Below are 17,681 nucleotides of genomic sequence, written 5' to 3'. Positions count from 1 at the left end.
TGAGTGATAGATCCTTATTAATTGCCCAGACTCGCACGAGGACCTTCAGGAGGATCCCACAGTGAACGCCTAAAAGCTTCGAGTGACATTTCTTTCTTGTACTTGTATCGGTGAGTGTCAAATGCATGTTTACATGAACTTTTGTGAACTCGTTACATGCTTACCTGTTATCAATGCTTTGGGATTTGAAAAATGGAGTCGAGTGTGTACTTTATCGCACTCGTTCTCATTCGAAAACAACAACTCATGCTTTGAATGCTTGATTACTTCAAATGCTTGATCATAACAAATGTTGGAATGCACCACATGCTTGAATTACATGAAATACTATGCCATGGCGGCATACGTCGTTGGAGTGAATTTCCTCGACACACATGTACATAGGGGACGTCCAAACTCATAGATCGACTTTGGAACTCGAGCCGGCATGGGTTTGGTCGGGAACCTTGGTGAGTCATGAGAATCACATGATAAGTTTGATCTATTTGAGAGGTCTTACTTGGCATACTCGTGGAGTATAGCCTTATCAATATCGTGGGGGCCCGGAGCAGTGTATGGTGGACGGATGAGAAGTAAGTTGTGATCTACAGATTGGAAATATCAACCCGGTTGACGGAGAGTCATCGCGGGGAGATATACGAATGAACTAGCGAAGCTTGTGGAACTTAACTCATGAGAGCTACCATATCCTTGAATTGTTTCTGTTTACATTCCGTTGAAATTATCGATTGCTTGTATTTTATCAATTGATCTGTTATTTGGGCTTGTTGTTTGAACTATATGTGTGCATGTGTGTTCTTGGCCTCACGAGCGTTTTGCTCACCCTGTAAATTTATTTTCCTTAACAGGATTGGATACGGAGTAAACTTGAAGAAATCCCCTTTTGATGTATCTTATATTAGGGTTTCAAGTATTTTGGCTTGACCCCTTTTTGGTTGTACTTTTGGAATTTTAATGTATTATTTGGATATGTGATGTATATTTTGGGATTTAAGATGTACTATGGACACCCGATGTGTGGGTTGGATAATGGATGAATATTGTTAAGGTTGAACGCTTCCACACTAATTGCATTTATATTAACTGGTTGTGACGTCTAGTACCGCTATAAGCTTGAACGTAAATTACTTGAGTCCTGGCGAGAGTTGGGCAGGCATCCCGCGGATACCCTTTGATTCGCCTTAAGGAGAAGTGGGGGCGTCACAGATTGCAATCTGAAAATACCCTGAAAATTCATCCAAAAAGGGATAAGAAGCCCAACAAGCTAAACGCTCAATTATTTGGTCAATAAAAGGAAGAGAAAAATGGTCCTTTTTTGTGACGGCGTTTAATCTGCGGTAGTCTATACACTGCCTCCATCCGGTGGGTTTGCGCACTAGCACAAGTTCACCCGTTTGGTTGGCCTCCACTGTCACTCTTGCCTTCTTTAGAACTACCTAGACTGGGCTCACCCATGGGCTATCTGATATTGTGAATATGATCTCTACATCGACCAATTTCAATATCTCTTTCTTCATCACTTCCATCATAAAGGGATTGAGCCTCTTTTGACCTTGCCGTACAGGTTTGGCATCCTTTTCCAGCCTTATTTGGTGCATATAGATGGAAGGGTTGATCCTCTTAATGTCGGTGATGGTCCACCCTATCGCCTCTTTGTGTTCTCTCAGAACTCGAATTAGTTTCTTCTCCTGGGTTTCCGATAGTCCCGCTGACATAATCACCGGGAGTGTTTTCTTTTCACTCAGATACGCATATTTTAAGTGTTTTGGCAGAAGTTTCAACTCCAATATAGGTGCCTGCACCATAGATGGTAGTACCCTCTGGTGAGATTTGGTACAAAAATATGTGCGAGCTCATATTTTCTCGTTGTGGTCGACAATGAGTGTAACGCCCCTATTGTACATTTCAGATCTTCACTCCATTCCACCTTGGGAGTTGTCTCCAACTCGAGGTGTTTGGTCAAAGCAACCTCCAATTCATTCCTGCCAACAGTTTCAAACACTTCCTGTACACGCGAGATCAATAGCATTCACAGAAAAAAATATAGCTAAAATTAGAATTTGAGAGATATTTCATAGTCTCAAAGATGTTAAAATGAACAATTTTTCCATCAAATTTCATGGACAAGGTACCCTTATTAATATCAATTTTCGTCTGGGCTGTGTTAAAAAAAGATCTTCTTAATAACAAAGGTGAGGGATCGGGGGAGTGATCATCATCCATGTCAGGTACGTAAAAATCAGTTGGGAACACCAATTCATTAATTTTGACCAACACATCCTCAACCAACCCATCAGGGTATGCATTTGTTCGGTCAGCTAATTGAATTATTATCTCAATTTCTTTTAATGGACCTAGATTCAGGAAAGCATAGATAGATTTAGGCATTACATTAATCGACGCTCCAAGTCCAGCATGGCCTTTCTAATCAAAATATTACCTATCCTACAGGGGATAGTAAACATACTTGGATCTCCGCACTTTGGTGATAACTTCCTTTGTAGAACCGCTGACACGTTCTCCCCCATAATAACTCTTTCATCTCCCCTCAGCCTTCATTGGTTGATACACAAGTCCCTCAAAAACTTTGCGTATTTGGACACTTGTTTGATTGCGTCTAGCAATGGATTATTGATCTCTACCTTGCAGAACACCTCTAGAATCTTTTTCTCCTTATCCTACTTTTTCGATTTCTCCAACCTGCTGGGAAAGGGAGGCGGATGAATTTTAACCTCAACGATCGAGTCAGGGAGTACCACTGGATTTTTGCCATTACTGTCCTCCTTCTCAAGCTCGTTCTTGATCTTTTCCTCATCCTTGTCCTTCGGAATCCTGAGTTCGGATCTCTGAATTTCCTTCTCACTCCTTAAGGTTATCGTACTTACGTTCTTTGATTTCAATTCAGGTTGAGACGGTAGTTTTCCTTGGACTTGGGATTCTAGGTGGTTAATTGCTATCGCCATCTGACTCATCTGACTCTACATTGCTTGCATTTGTCCCAGTTGGTTTCTCATTCTTTGCAGGTCAGAATCCATTTTTTGTTGATTAGCAATTAACTACTTCATCATCTCTTCTATAGAAGGACTTGAGTTTAAAGGGGGTAATGGCGGGCGAGATTGATACTGCTATTGGTATCTTTGCTGTCTATTTGGTGCAAAATTGGACTGCCTATTTTCTCCATAACTGAAGTTAAGGTGATCTCTCCAGCCCGGATTGTACGTATTCGAGTACAGGTCATATTGCTTTTTTGGCGCGGGCGCATGACCACCCATGTTCACTTGCTCTGCACTTTCTTCTTGAATTATTGGGCACATCTCTGTAGAATGACCCATAGCAGTGCAAATCCCACACATCTTGGCTTGTCATACATTTTCTACAGCCAATTGCCTAACAAAAGATGTTAACTCAATCAACTGCTGTTGGATAGAAGATGTCTTTATCTCATTCACTTTGCGTGTCGGGACATCTTCCCTCGTACCAAACTGCTGCGAATTCTCGGCCATTCCTTCAATTAGCTCCCACGCTTCTCAGTGAGTCTTGTTTACCAATGCCCCGCCACTAGCAGCATCAATTATATTTCTGTCTCTGAAAAGTAACCCCTCGTAAAAGTATTGGATGAGCAATTGCTCACTTATTTGGTGTTGAAGGCGCTTGATGCATAACTTCTTGAACCGCTCCCAATAATCATAAAGCGACTCTCCTGGATACTGCTTGATACCGCATATCTCCTTCCTTAGACTTGCAACTCAAGACACAGGAAAATATTTGTCTAAAAACTTTTTCTTCAGTTGGTCCCACATGGTGATACTACCTGGTGGTAGGTAGTACAGCCAATCTTTTGCGGAGTCCTTCAAGGAGAAGAGGAATGCCCTCATTTTTATCTGTTCTTCTGTAATTTTCGGGGGTTTCATGTTGTTACAAATGACATCAAACTCTTGCAAGTGCTTATACAGCTCCTCACCTGATAAACCATGGAAAGATGGCAAGAGATGAATTAGACCGAATTTTAACTCGAAGGGGGTATTATCATTTAAATGTGAAAAAGTAATACATAAGGGCTGCTGATTTAAATTAGGAGCAGTCAACTCCCTCAGTGTTCGTGCATTAACCATAGTGACTTCTTCTTGCTCCAAGTCACTCAAAATATCACCAAGCGAATTTGTTGGTTCAACTTCTAACTCAAGTCTCTGAGATGTAGCACTAGATTGCTCCTCTCTGACCTGTCTGGTCTATTTTCTTGTTCAACGCGCAGTCTTCTTTATCTCGGGGTCGAAAATTAATTCACCTGTACGAAAAGAACGAAGCATATACTCAAAAAATACCAAAAAATTAGAATAAAAATAAACTTAAAAAGAAACAAATAACCAATGCCAGTCCCCGGCAACGGTGCCAAAAATTGACAGGTTATCGATGCCTGTGCAATAATAAAAGTAAATCTAATTGCCAATTAAAGTAATCAAAACCCGATTTTAAGTACTGGAGTAGGGACTTTAGGTGTGCAATGGGTTACTTGATTCACCCTGTTGCCGAAGAATTTGCTTAATCCGATATACCAGAATGGGATTGCTTACTCACGAGGATTTATTGATTAGTATAAAGGGCAAATAAGGTCGTCTACTCAGGGATTGGGGGTATTTGTTTCTTTTGAAATTTAAAGTAACATGGGGGTGATTTTGTATAAAAGATGCCAATTAAGATAGTTCGAATAAAAACAAATAACTAACTAAGAATTAAATGACAATTCACTAAAATCAGAATAATAATAACTAAAGGTCTAGCCAAGAAATAGCTTCAGCAATGGTTCACCTAATTGATCATTGATGCAAAGGTAATTCCAATTATTTACTAATAAATAGGTTATAACTGTCAAACAAGTGATGATAGCCCACCTCTCCTTACTGTGTCGGTGATTAAGGTACGTCCGTTAATCACTGCTCTAATTGAGAAATAATCTTAGGTACGTCCATAAGATTTAATTTTCCAATTGCCTTACATATTAGAGGAGCTTTATTCTAACCAAATAACACACTACCAGTGTTATTTTAGATTAGCCTGTGTATTCCCCTGACACAAATTTAATCATGCCAGTTGTCACTATTTCAGAGTAATTAAATAATTACGGATTTAATGCCTCAATTGATAATAGATTACTAAATCAATTCACTATCCGAATCCAAGATAATCAACTAATTTAACAATCATAAGCACTGCAATAGGAAAATATGCAGATATTAATAAATAAGAGGAATAGATAAAATTAATCCGATCTCACAATTTTTAGGCGACCTAAAACCTCCGTTGTTCCTTGACTAGAAAAGGGGTTTAGTTCATTCTTGACGAGGAAAACCCACATAAAGTTGATGAAACAGACACGGCCATTGTCTTCGATTGAGAAAGCTCAATTAGTTTGAATAAAGGAGAAAAGTGAAGCTACCAAAAGTGAGTAATTGTTTTCACTTGGTCTCCTCACATACGAGGGAAAAAGCTACTCTAAAGCCAAAAGGAAAAGTCAAACAGCTAAGCTGAAAGTAGAGCCTATTGTCTGGTATCTATTCCTATCTACTTTCTTCTACCCAGCTATGCGGCGCTCCAGAAGAAGAAAAGGTAGACTCCTAGACTCGCTTGATCTCCTCTCTTTTCGGGAACTGCCAAAAGAAGAAAAGTTTCTCCTTTTACAAAAGTGCCCCTGGATGCCGTATTTGCCCCTGGAATAAGGACTGCTACTTGAACTCCTTTCCTGATGACTGTCAAATTGGCACTTGTTATGGTATTTTTGTTCTACTCCCTGTAATAAATGTAAATTTTCAAAAGTGAGTAGAATCTGACAATTAATCCACATCGGGTCAGATAATAAGGGAAATTAATTATAAAATAAATGATAAAATTGTAACCTATTAATATATATATGATTTATGGTGGTTTCTTATTGAGATTTTGGCCTTATATATATCTAATGTTATGTTGAAAATGAAATCCTATGGACTTGTTAAGTATGGTTGGTTGGATTTGGTAAATTAGTTGGAGAAATGCTGGAAAAGTTAGAAAGAACTTTCTGGTTGCTGACTGAATGGAAGGGTTGAAGTTGCAGCCTAGAATTTGAAATTTTTATCATGATTCTATGCTTGGTTTTGCTCAAAATACTTTATACTACTTTAGCCTACAAGTGTGTGTTGAAATTTGATTAAAAACATGCATTTTAAGTGGCTTAAACCTCACATTTTGATCAAAAACCATGGCTGGAAATTTTCGCAGAAGACTCTGAGCAGTTTTGGAAAATCTGTCATATCTTGGGATAGAAAAATTCAAATTAAGTTTTGTTTGTTGTGTTTGAAACTAAATTCAAAGTACTTTCTATCACAAAAATTTCAAAATTTTTCTCATTTCCTATGAATATTTGTGATTTTCCAAAGTTGACTGAATTTCCATTCCTGTTTTATTTTTCTACTAGATAAAGGAGCTGCTTGAAATTGGATTTTGACTGACTTGTGGATAGAATCTTGAAAAAGTGTCTTCTGAAAATTGTAACACTTTGAATCTATTTTCCAATGGTATAAAGTTTATAAATTTTGGATTTAAAAAGCTTGAGATATGATTTTTCAAATAACATTGTGCAAAACTGGAGAAAATTCCTAAAACTGTTCTTGCTTTCATTTCCAACTTCAAGTTGGGGTTGTTGAACCATCTTGAGCTTGGTTTTATGTTTAAAGCGGAGATAACTTAGTTGGTTTGGAGGTGATTTTGTTTTGAATAATGTGACTTGGTATAGTGGATCTCATGGCACTTTATATATGTAATTTTAGGACGTGGAAGTAAAGTTGGAAGTGAACACGAAGCGAACAAATGAACTTGTACCATAGTGAGTATTCTTTGCATGTTTGTGGTTTAAATGACTATATGAAATGCTTGTACTAAATATTAAATACTTTTCAATGATTGTCAAAAGGATTTTTAATGGGCGAGTGCGTACTTCATCACACTCGACCCAAACAAAGGTGAATTTTCAATGATTGAATGCTACTTGCACATGAATGTAAGCCTTTGGTTGAATTGGGCCCTTGCCCTTTGTTGCCAGTCGACTCAAGCCAGTAACGGATTCAGTAGGGCGACTGGTGACCCTGGGACAATGTTTGGTATATTCGAGTATTATCACGAAGTCTGGTGGAGAACTGACCAGTGAATTCAATGCAATGAAATCAATGAATGAATGACATGAACACTGAATGAGTTTTCACTTGCAAATATTTTCTAATGTCGGAGGGATAAGGAAAATGGTTGGTTAATGAATGAATGAATGGCTCCAATTGAGCATGTATCCTTTCAATGAATAAATGATTGATTCTTGAATGACTGCTTATTACTGTGCCCAGTGTACAAAGTGCTAAGTGTAAATGTTCTCGGGTTTCCATGCTTGTTTGCTTGTTTGGGAACCTCACTGAATTTTTAACTCATCCCATTAGTTTGTTTTCCTTACAGGGGTGGAGGTTGGAACAAGTAGTCGTGAACTAGTGTATATAATTTCTTGTACTTATACTTTTGTAGATAAGACGTATTTGGAATCTTTAGAATGTAATCCTATGTTTTACTTTTGGATTGTAAATTAAGTTTGAATTGTTGGTTGGAAATGAAACTTTTATATTAATTTCAAGGCTTGAAAGGCTATTTCAAGAACGTTAGTGAGTGAGTCCTGGCGAGAGTTGGGTAAGCGATCCGCCAAACCCTTGGATATACTCTAGGGGGAGGTGAGGTCATCACAAAAGTAAAGTAAAGTAAAGTGCAATGTTGGTCAAAGGGTACTCCGGAGGTCCTTTTGACTATCCATTCTAGTGGGGTCAATCACTAGACTGAGTTCTCAGCGCCGATGAAGGTGTGTAACTAATAAGAACCGTTAACTATTTAATAAATGTTTATATACGATACTAATGTGCAAGGAATGTTTACTCTTCATGAAATTGTGTGTTTACGTGTATAACTTTTGGAAATGTATAACTGTATATATATGTAACATATTGGGTCCAACAAGGAACAAGGTAGATTTGGAGCGAGGGAGAAAAGTTCGAGTCCATAGAGGTGATTTGGAGCGCTATCTTTATGTTTCGGATGTGGGGAATAAGGTAGATTTGAAGAAAGCTTTCAAACCCAATGATTTGGACTCTTGGAACATGCGAGAGGCACTTGTACGCTTGGGGGTTGAGTACAAGGTTACTCCGAAGACCGGGCGATATTCGGTATTGACTTCATCATTTCCGGAATCGCAACGTTTTCTTATTTACCTGTTTGCTTCCAATATTATTCCGAGAGCAAGTGGAACCAATGAGGCGCGCACAAGTGATATCTATTTCTTGGATAAAATGGAGCATGGCTTAGGAAACATCCAAGGCATTCCATTGGGAAGCATTATCACCAACCACATGTGGGCTGTGGTTCGCAGTAACGACATCAAACATGCTTTCTCATATCCTCGGTTCTTGACTTTTGAGTTTCAAAGGGTTGGAGTGGATTTTTCTAATGCTATCCCTACAAGTCTCAAGAAGAAAGATATCTTTACACTAAATTTTTGCAGGTTTATATTGAAGAGTAAAGACATAGGTGGTCCTTCAACTCAAGGAGGTGCTCAAGGAGACATTAGACACTAGGAGGAAGCTGAAATTGAACGAATTGAAGAAGTTCAAGGGGTTGGGACAATCACCCCACCGGTCTCAACTAAGCCGTCTTCTTCACGTCATCCATCCTCACCTCAAGACACTCGATCGTTTTTTAAGAAGATAATGGATAAGCTACTTTGTGTCGAGACTGAGGTGAAGAAAAGTCGACAAGAGAACAAACAGAACTCCGAGCGTCTTCGTCGAATTGAGACCAAGCTTGGTATTAAAGCTCCTCCAACTCCACCCTCTTCACCTGACCAAGCGACTACTTGAGGAAGTGCTTGTCACCACTTGACATTGCCGCTGGCTTGTCTTTTATTTTCCGTAATACTTGTGATGTTTACCTTTTTAGTGATTTTCTTTATTTCTTTTGTGTGAACTAATCCAAGTGATCTTCATCCCTGTTGTGGTGTTAATGATTCAGACTACTTAAGGTTGGAAATTCATCACTTGGACATGGATTCGGATTGCGCAAGTTTAATTGAGCAGTATTTTCTTTTACTATTTATTTATTTTTCTTTTCTCACATTGAGGACAATGTGAAATTTAAGTGTGGGGGAGGGAAATATTTAAACTTGCATGATAATGATATGTGATGATATTTTGTGGATTTAAATGCTTAGAAATGTTGGAATTGTGTTTGAATTATTTGCCATGTGGATAATTTACTTGAAATTGGGTTTGTTGGCAGGGAGTTTCATCCATTTATAAGGGAAAACTCTGTCAAAATTTTTATAAAATCTTTTTCAATATTTCATTATGGCCCAAAATTCTTCAAATTTTTGCATTTTTGTGCAAAAAAAAGGGGTAAAATTGTTCCAACCTTAAGTGTTTGATTCTTCCAATTGTTGAAATTTTATGTGTATTTTGGAAGGTTTAGTCCTCATTTAACTTGGAAATGGTTATTATTCAATTAGAGTTTTTGCATTTTAGAAAGTATATTCGGTAAAGTGAGGAAAATTATGCCTATAATTTTACATGTTTAATGAGATTTCTTCTCTTTACTTAATTTTACAAGTAAGTGATTGATATAGTCGATAAAGGTTATACTCCTCCTTTGATTATTTTTATATCATTTTCTATGAAGGAAAATCTATTTATTTTCTTATAAAAGAAAGAGAGAAAAAAATATATATAATAAAAAGAAAAAAAAAGAGAAAATTAAGTAAATAAAATTTGTTCTACTCCAATGATTCTTGTACCGAGTAACCGGGGATTGGCATCTAAAAATGTCGATTTTCGCTTAAAAAGGTATTTGAATTAAGAGTATGCATAGCAACTTGAATAAGTGAAATGTTGAGTAACCGAGAATCTTCATCTAAAAGTGTCGATTTTCGCGTCAAAAGGCATTCTCACTATTTAAGTAAAATTAGTGTGAATAAATCCCTCTTAGTTGCAAAATTTTGAGAAAAGGATGATTATAGGAGGAGGAATGCTATAAATTGACTATGTGATTTACTTATTTATGAAATTAGGTTGGGGTAAGAGATTAAGTTTAACTTGTTGAATTTAGGACATAATTATTTTTCCTTTACTTGATATTATGAGTATTTAGTGTAAATTGAATAATTGTATAATGATTATTTTTCAAGTCATGAGAAATTAAATTTGACAAAAGTGCAGATATTGTTTCATCTCTTGAATCATTGTAGTTGATTATGTGTGAATTGCTTGAGGACAAGCAATGATTTAAGCGTGGGGGAGTTTGATAAGTGACTAATTTACATAATAATTGGATGATATTTTATATTATTTTTAGTCACTTTGGTTACATTACTAGAAGAAAATGAATCATTTTGGCTATAATTAGTGAAAATGCTTTTAAGTGATTAAATGAGGGTTTTATCACTTTTTACTTGGATTTTGTGTATTTTGACAGTTTTGAAACATTTTCGTATTTCGGCTATAACTTGAGTTACAGTGATCGGATTAAGATGATTCTTGAAGCAATTTGAAGATAAGAGATAGATCTACAACTTTGGTGAAGACATCTGAATCCAGTTTGAAGGTTTTCCAAGTCAAAAAGCCGAAGTACAGTAGCCAATTTCATTTGGTCGAAGCTGAAACAGGGCAATGAGCAGTCAAGGGTATTTTGGTCATTTCTCAGTCTACACAAATCTAAATGAGGTGATTCTTGATGCATTGGAAAGCTAACTCAAAGGGCTACAAGTTTCATGTTTGGCGAAGAGCTAAATCAGCTTTTATCATCAAGAAATGTTTAGTTGAAAGTGAGACAAAATCGAAGTAGAGTTGGAAATTGAACAGAAATTGCACAAAACGTCACTGTAGCAATCCGGCTAGAATTTGGCCGAATTTGTGGCTAGATTTCTGGCCAAATTGTGGTCAGAGAAGTCTGCTCTTTACGCGAAAAACTCAATTTCACCTCCACTAAGTCACATGTGATGCTAGATATGTGAGAAACATTCCCAGCTGTAAAGGGGAGGTGTAAACCTCACTTCTTGACCAACTTTCACTTTTATATAGCCAAACCTTGCAAGATTGAAGGGAGAATAGAGAGAGATACGGGAGAAAACTTGGACTGCAAAAATGTAGCTCTGCCATTCTTCTTAGTGTAGGATAGTTTAGCTAGTAGTTCATCCATTCTTGTTTATTAGCTAGGCAAAGATGAAGAAGGCAAGGAGATGAACTCATGTGACAAGGGTTACATTCCTTCCAAACTCTTTATCTTTTGTACTTGATTCCAAGTTTAGTCAATATACAAGTTCTGGATTTTGTGTTTAATATGTGTCTATAAAGTTTAAGCCTTGGGTTTGGTTGAACTTTCTATAATTGTTAGTGTTTATTATTTGGTTATTTGATTGCTATAATTTGAGCAAGTTATTTAGCACTTTGGCTCTTTAAATCATGATTAATCTGGTACCATTGATTGTGATTATCTAGGGTGTTGTTTCTGCAATGAAAATTGAGATTTAACACTAGTTCAAGAAGTGATAAATATAGGGAGTACACTCACGAAAGTAGAGGTGCACCTATGTGGTTTTTAGTGATTCATTTCATGTAATTTCACTGAAGAAATGAACTTGTACCTAATTTCATAACCATGAGAATAGGTATGGATTAGTTATAAGTATAATTGATTCACTACGAAAGTAGGATTCAAATGCATAAGGAAATTACACCATAACTAGCCTAGATGTAGTACTCAATGATCCAAATATAGCACTTGTATGAGTAGTTAGGGATACCACAACCTAAGGAGCTTTTATTTGTTATTTTGTATAATTTCAGTAGGTTTAATTTGTTATAATTCATTGATAGTCTAAATAATAGAGAACCTTTAGTAATGCCGATAATTGTTCATTCTTCCCTGTGAGATCGACCCGATATATACCCTAAACTACCAGTTGACCTGTATACTTGCAGTGAACAGGTGTAATTCAGTTCTTTTCTAACTTGTACGTATGTAAAATACCCGTCAAGTTTTTGGCGCCGTTGCCGGGGAAGATTTGGCAATATTGGTGTGAAGAGTAACTTTATTAGTTTAGACATTTCATTTGTTATAGTGTGAATGTTATTTTCTGTTATTTTTGTGTTTTATGTGTCTATGTGTTTCATTACCTATTTTTGTTACTAATTTTGCTTTTGAAATTGTTTAAAAACAATTTTAGGTGATAAGAAGGATAGGCCAATTTGGAGGACAATGCTTGAGAAATGGAAGATTGGCAATGGATGGTTACCAAGTGCAAAGCTCCTTCAACAGAGGTAACCAAGAATTTACTGAATGTATGTCTTTTGAAGATGGTTTAAGGTGCTTAAAGACTATATTTGATGTTATGATGTTACAAGTTCAAATGGATACAATTATGCATGAAATTGAGCAAGGGAGGAATGTTAATGCTTTTAATTCTTATCATCTGATTTGTGACTCGTGTGAAAGTTATCATGCTACTAATACATGTATGCAAGTACAAAATGTGGATTATTATGATGAATTAGAGTATTACAATCCCTGTTTTGATCGATATAGTGTTAATTGGAGCAATTATCCTGCTTATGGTTGGGCAAATCAATGTGCATATAGTGATTATCCGTATTTTTATGATTACCAACCTGAAAGTGTCCAATATGAATCAAAACCATCTTGGGAGTTGGCAATAGAGAAGTTAGCTAATGTACCTCTACCTTGGGAGTTAGAAAGTGAACCATTAGCTAATGATTCTAATGCATCTTGGGAGCTAGCTGTAGAAAATTTTTCTAATCAATTTGATTTAGCAATAGAAAAGCTAGCAAATGCAACTTCCGACCGTTTTGATAGGATTAAGAAAGAATAGATGAATTAGCTTCTCACTTTGGTAGAATACATGAGCAATTAAATGCATTGTTTGAAGTTATTTCTTCTAATAATTTACAAAATGATCCTAGCATGAATGGTGGGAATGTTGTATGTGAAAATGGGTTGTATTTTGATGAAAATGATGAATCTCAAGTGTGTTTTAATGAGCAAATATCCATTTCACATGATAATGACTTTGAAACTAACTTTGAACCTCAAGAGGTGAGATTTAATGACTCATTTTTCACCTATCTTGAGGAGTGTATAAAAAGTATAGGTTTTAAAGGTATTCCTGCCCAAGATACTCTAATGGCATTTCATTTGGTGAGTTCTCAAGTGGTGCATATTCAAGGTAATATCTATGAAACACTTGGGATAGGTAAGTCACTTCCATTTCTCACATCATTAGATCATGTGGCTTTTACTATAAAGTCACCATTTAATGATCCACCACGTCCAAAAATGGTGGATTATTCATTAACTAAGCCTCCTTGAAAAATAAGATGATATAGTCAAGCTAATGACTATAAAGAAGCGCTAGTTGGGAGGCAACCCAACAATCTCTTGTTTTTAGTAAGTTTAAGTTGTTTAATTAGTGTTTTTGTGTGTTTTATAGGTGACAATGGCAATGGTTTATGCAAATGGCTCCAAGTGCAAAATAGCTTATAAGGAAGCAAAAAGGGAGTTTTCTTGATCCAATTCATGCATTTAAAATGCTTAATTCTAAAGTTATATTGATGGATGATTTCATGTTTCAATGTGCAATTGGTTGAAAAAGCACATTTTTCATGTTTAAGGTGAGTTTTTCTTGAAAAAAATGAAGAAAGTTGAAAAATGGGTGAGTAAAAAAATTTTGTAAATGAAAAACGGAAGGAAATATTTCTGCAGTAAATCCGGCCAGAAATTAGGCCAAATTCTGGCCGGATTGATAGGGGAGGCGAAAAAAAAAATTTTTCTCACTGCCTCATATCTGGCCGGATATGCAGAAATTAAAAAAAAAAAATTTGGTACTGTAGCAATCCGGCCATGAATCCGGCCAATTTTCGGCCAGATTAACGGCCGGATTAAGAGGCGAATTGAAAAAAAAAATTTTAGCCACTGGCCAGATTCTGGGCCATTTTACGCAATAGAAGGGAATCCGCGCACGGATTACCCAATTTTCTCTTTCCTTTCTTCTTCAATTCACACACACTCACACCTTAAACACACACTACTCCTAAAATCCATCTTTTCACCATCCAATCTCCAAACTAAATACACCAAAACACTTCCCTCTCCCTTGTGAGTTGATTTCATAGTTTGAAATCCTTCAAACACAAGTTTTAATTCGGATTTGAGCTTGAGAAGAACAAGGGTTTCAAATTTTTGAACTCTTCATTTGGGGTCAAATTGGAGTGAAATTTTTTGGGGTTTCTTCATTATTTGCATCATTAATCATCTACCAACAAGTTTGAGGTAACAAATCTTCACCAAATGTTGTCATTTGAATTTTGCCAATTTTCACTTTTTTCTATTTTTGGGCAATTTCAATTTTTTTTTCATTTTGTGAAGTTTGATGCTTTTTATTATGTTTATTGAGCTTATTGATGATTATTGGTGATGTTTAAATCATGGTTTTGTGATTATTTGGTGAATTTAGCAATTTTTAGCTAATTTTGAGGATTAATTTGATTTGATAATTATTAGTTAAATTCTTGAGCTAATTGGATTGAAGAAAACTGTATGAGATTAAGGGATGCTCTAGGATATTTACATGCTAATTTTGGGATTAATTTGCCTATCTCTTGATTTTTGGCATGTTTATTCTAGAATTTTTGGTGAAAAGTGAATTAATGACCGTTTAAAACATAAAACTCATGGTTAAGGTGCTATTTAGCATTTAATTATGTTTATTTAGGTCATTAAGTTGGGAGTGAGTTGTTTGTGTGCTTAAGTGCTTCTTCTAATTAATTGGATATTATATGCTTAAATGTTTTATTTGGAGAAATTATAGGAGCAAGAGTTGTTGATAACGAATTTGGATACTTACTTATGGTATTGATTGCTAATTATCATGTAAGTAAGTTAATGAATTTGTCTCTTTAAAGATAGACGTAAATGCGACTAAGTGTTTGTTATCTTCTATTTAACAATGTACCTATTAAATGAAGTTAACGTTTAATAATTTTAATTAGGTACAATGGCTCGCACTCAGAAAGGTGCGGTGAAATCTCCACCTCCCAATAGGAGAGGAGAAGCTTCGACGTCTAGACCCCCGTGTATGAAAAGAAAAGCAAGTAGACGTCTAGTGCTTGAGGACGAGCCATCATCCAGAGAGGAGACTCAACTACAAGAGGAACAAGAGGCACAAGGGGAACAAGAGGAGGAAGTCCCTTGTGATAAGTCGTGCTTCACCTCCGCCGAAAATGAAGCTTGGTACAACGCTAGGAGGGGAGCTAAGGTATTGGTGGAGAAAGATGTCACTCCGGATGTTGAGGAGATCTACCATCTCAAGGCTTCCTTTGCCAAATTCGGATGGGAAAACTTCTTTAACATCCCAAACTTCTATTATGAAGAGCTTGTCCGAGAATTCTACGGGAATGTGGAGGACAAGAAGGTTTTTCATTACGACACGGAGGTGATTACCAGTACAGTGCGAGGGAGAAAAGTTCGAGTCCATAGAGGTGATTTGGAGCGCTATCTTTATGTTTCGGATGTGGGGAATAAGGTAGATTTGAAGAAAGCTTTCAAACCCAATGATTTGGACTCTTGGAACATGCGAGAGGCACTTGTACGCTTGGGGGTTGAGTACAAGGTTACTCCGAAGACCGGGCGATATTCGGTATTGACTTCATCATTTCCGGAATCGCAACGTTTTCTTATTTACCTGTTTGCTTCCAATATTATTCCGAGAGCAAGTGGAACCAATGAGGCGCGCACAAGTGATATCTATTTCTTGGATAAAATGGAGCATGGCTTAGGAAACATCCAAGGCATTCCATTGGGAAGCATTATCACCAACCACATGTGGGCTGTGGTTCGCAGTAACGACATCAAACATGCTTTCTCATATCCTCGGTTCTTGACTTTTGAGTTTCAAAGGGTTGGAGTGGATTTTTCTAATGCTATCCCTACAAGTCTCAAGAAGAAAGATATCTTTACACTAAATTTTTGCAGGTTTATATTGAAGAGTAAAGACATAGGTGGTCCTTCAACTCAAGGAGGTGCTCAAGGAGACATTAGACACTAGGAGGAAGCTGAAATTGAACGAATTGAAGAAGTTCAAGGGGTTGGGACAATCACCCCACCGGTCTCAACTAAGCCGTCTTCTTCACGTCATCCATCCTCACCTCAAGACACTCGATCGTTTTTTAAGAAGATAATGGATAAGCTACTTTGTGTCGAGACTGAGGTGAAGAAAAGTCGACAAGAGAACAAACAGAACTCCGAGCGTCTTCGTCGAATTGAGACCAAGCTTGGTATTAAAGCTCCTCCAACTCCACCCTCTTCACCTGACCAAGCGACTACTTGAGGAAGTGCTTGTCACCACTTGACATTGCCGCTGGCTTGTCTTTTATTTTCCGTAATACTTGTGATGTTTACCTTTTTAGTGATTTTCTTTATTTCTTTTGTGTGAACTAATCCAAGTGATCTTCATCCCTGTTGTGGTGTTAATGATTCAGACTACTTAAGGTTGGAAATTCATCACTTGGACATGGATTCGGATTGCGCAAGTTTAATTGAGCAGTATTTTCTTTTACTATTTATTTATTTTTCTTTTCTCACATTGAGGACAATGTGAAATTTAAGTGTGGGGGAGGGAAATATTTAAACTTGCATGATAATGATATGTGATGATATTTTGTGGATTTAAATGCTTAGAAATGTTGGAATTGTGTTTGAATTATTTGCCATGTGGATAATTTACTTGAAATTGGGTTTGTTGGCAGGGAGTTTCATCCATTTATAAGGGAAAACTCTGTCAAAATTTTTATAAAATCTTTTTCAATATTTCATTATGGCCCAAAATTCTTCAAATTTTTGCATTTTTGTGCAAAAAAAAGGGGTAAAATTGTTCCAACCTTAAGTGTTTGATTCTTCCAATTGTTGAAATTTTATGTGTATTTTGGAAGGTTTAGTCCTCATTTAACTTGGAAATGGTTATTATTCAATTAGAGTTTTTGCATTTTAGAAAGTATATTCGGTAAAGTGAGGAAAATTATGCCTATAATTTTACATGTTTAATGAGATTTCTTCTCTTTACTTAATTTTACAAGTAAGTGATTGATATAGTCGATAAAGGTTATACTCCTCCTTTGATTATTTTTATATCATTTTCTATGAAGGAAAATCTATTTATTTTCTTATAAAAGAAAGAGAGAAAAAAATATATATAATAAAAAGAAAAAAAAAGAGAAAATTAAGTAAATAAAATTTGTTCTACTCCAATGATTCTTGTACCGAGTAACCGGGGATTGGCATCTAAAAATGTCGATTTTCGCTTAAAAAGGTATTTGAATTAAGAGTATGCATAGCAACTTAAATAAGTGAAATGTTGAGTAACCGAGAATCTTCATCTAAAAGTGTCGATTTTCGCGTCAAAAGGCATTCTCACTATTTAAGTAAAATTAGTGTGAATAAATCCCTCTTAGTTGTAAAATTTTGAGAAAAGGATGATTATAGGAGGAGGAATGCTATAAATTGACTATGTGATTTACTTATTTATGAAATTAGGTTGGGGTAAGAGATTAAGTTTAACTTGTTGA

General features: G+C 36.3%; 1 non-coding gene across 1 annotated transcript; it reads left to right on the top strand.

The window, feature by feature from the left end:
* The first annotated feature begins 3,633 nt into the window (after positions 1-3,633).
* Positions 3,634-3,740, top strand: LOC140014912 (small nucleolar RNA R71). Its single transcript, XR_011821659.1, has one exon. It is a non-coding gene; the product is annotated as a small nucleolar RNA R71 (small nucleolar RNA).
* Positions 3,741-17,681: the final 13,941 nt, after the last annotated feature.

The sequence above is a fragment of the Coffea arabica genome, chromosome 9e, assembly GCF_036785885.1.
Source record: "Coffea arabica cultivar ET-39 chromosome 9e, Coffea Arabica ET-39 HiFi, whole genome shotgun sequence".
NCBI classification, from domain to species: domain Eukaryota; kingdom Viridiplantae; phylum Streptophyta; class Magnoliopsida; order Gentianales; family Rubiaceae; genus Coffea; species Coffea arabica.
The sequence above is the reverse complement of the archived record's forward strand: the minus strand, read 5'-3'. Positions and strand labels throughout refer to the sequence as shown.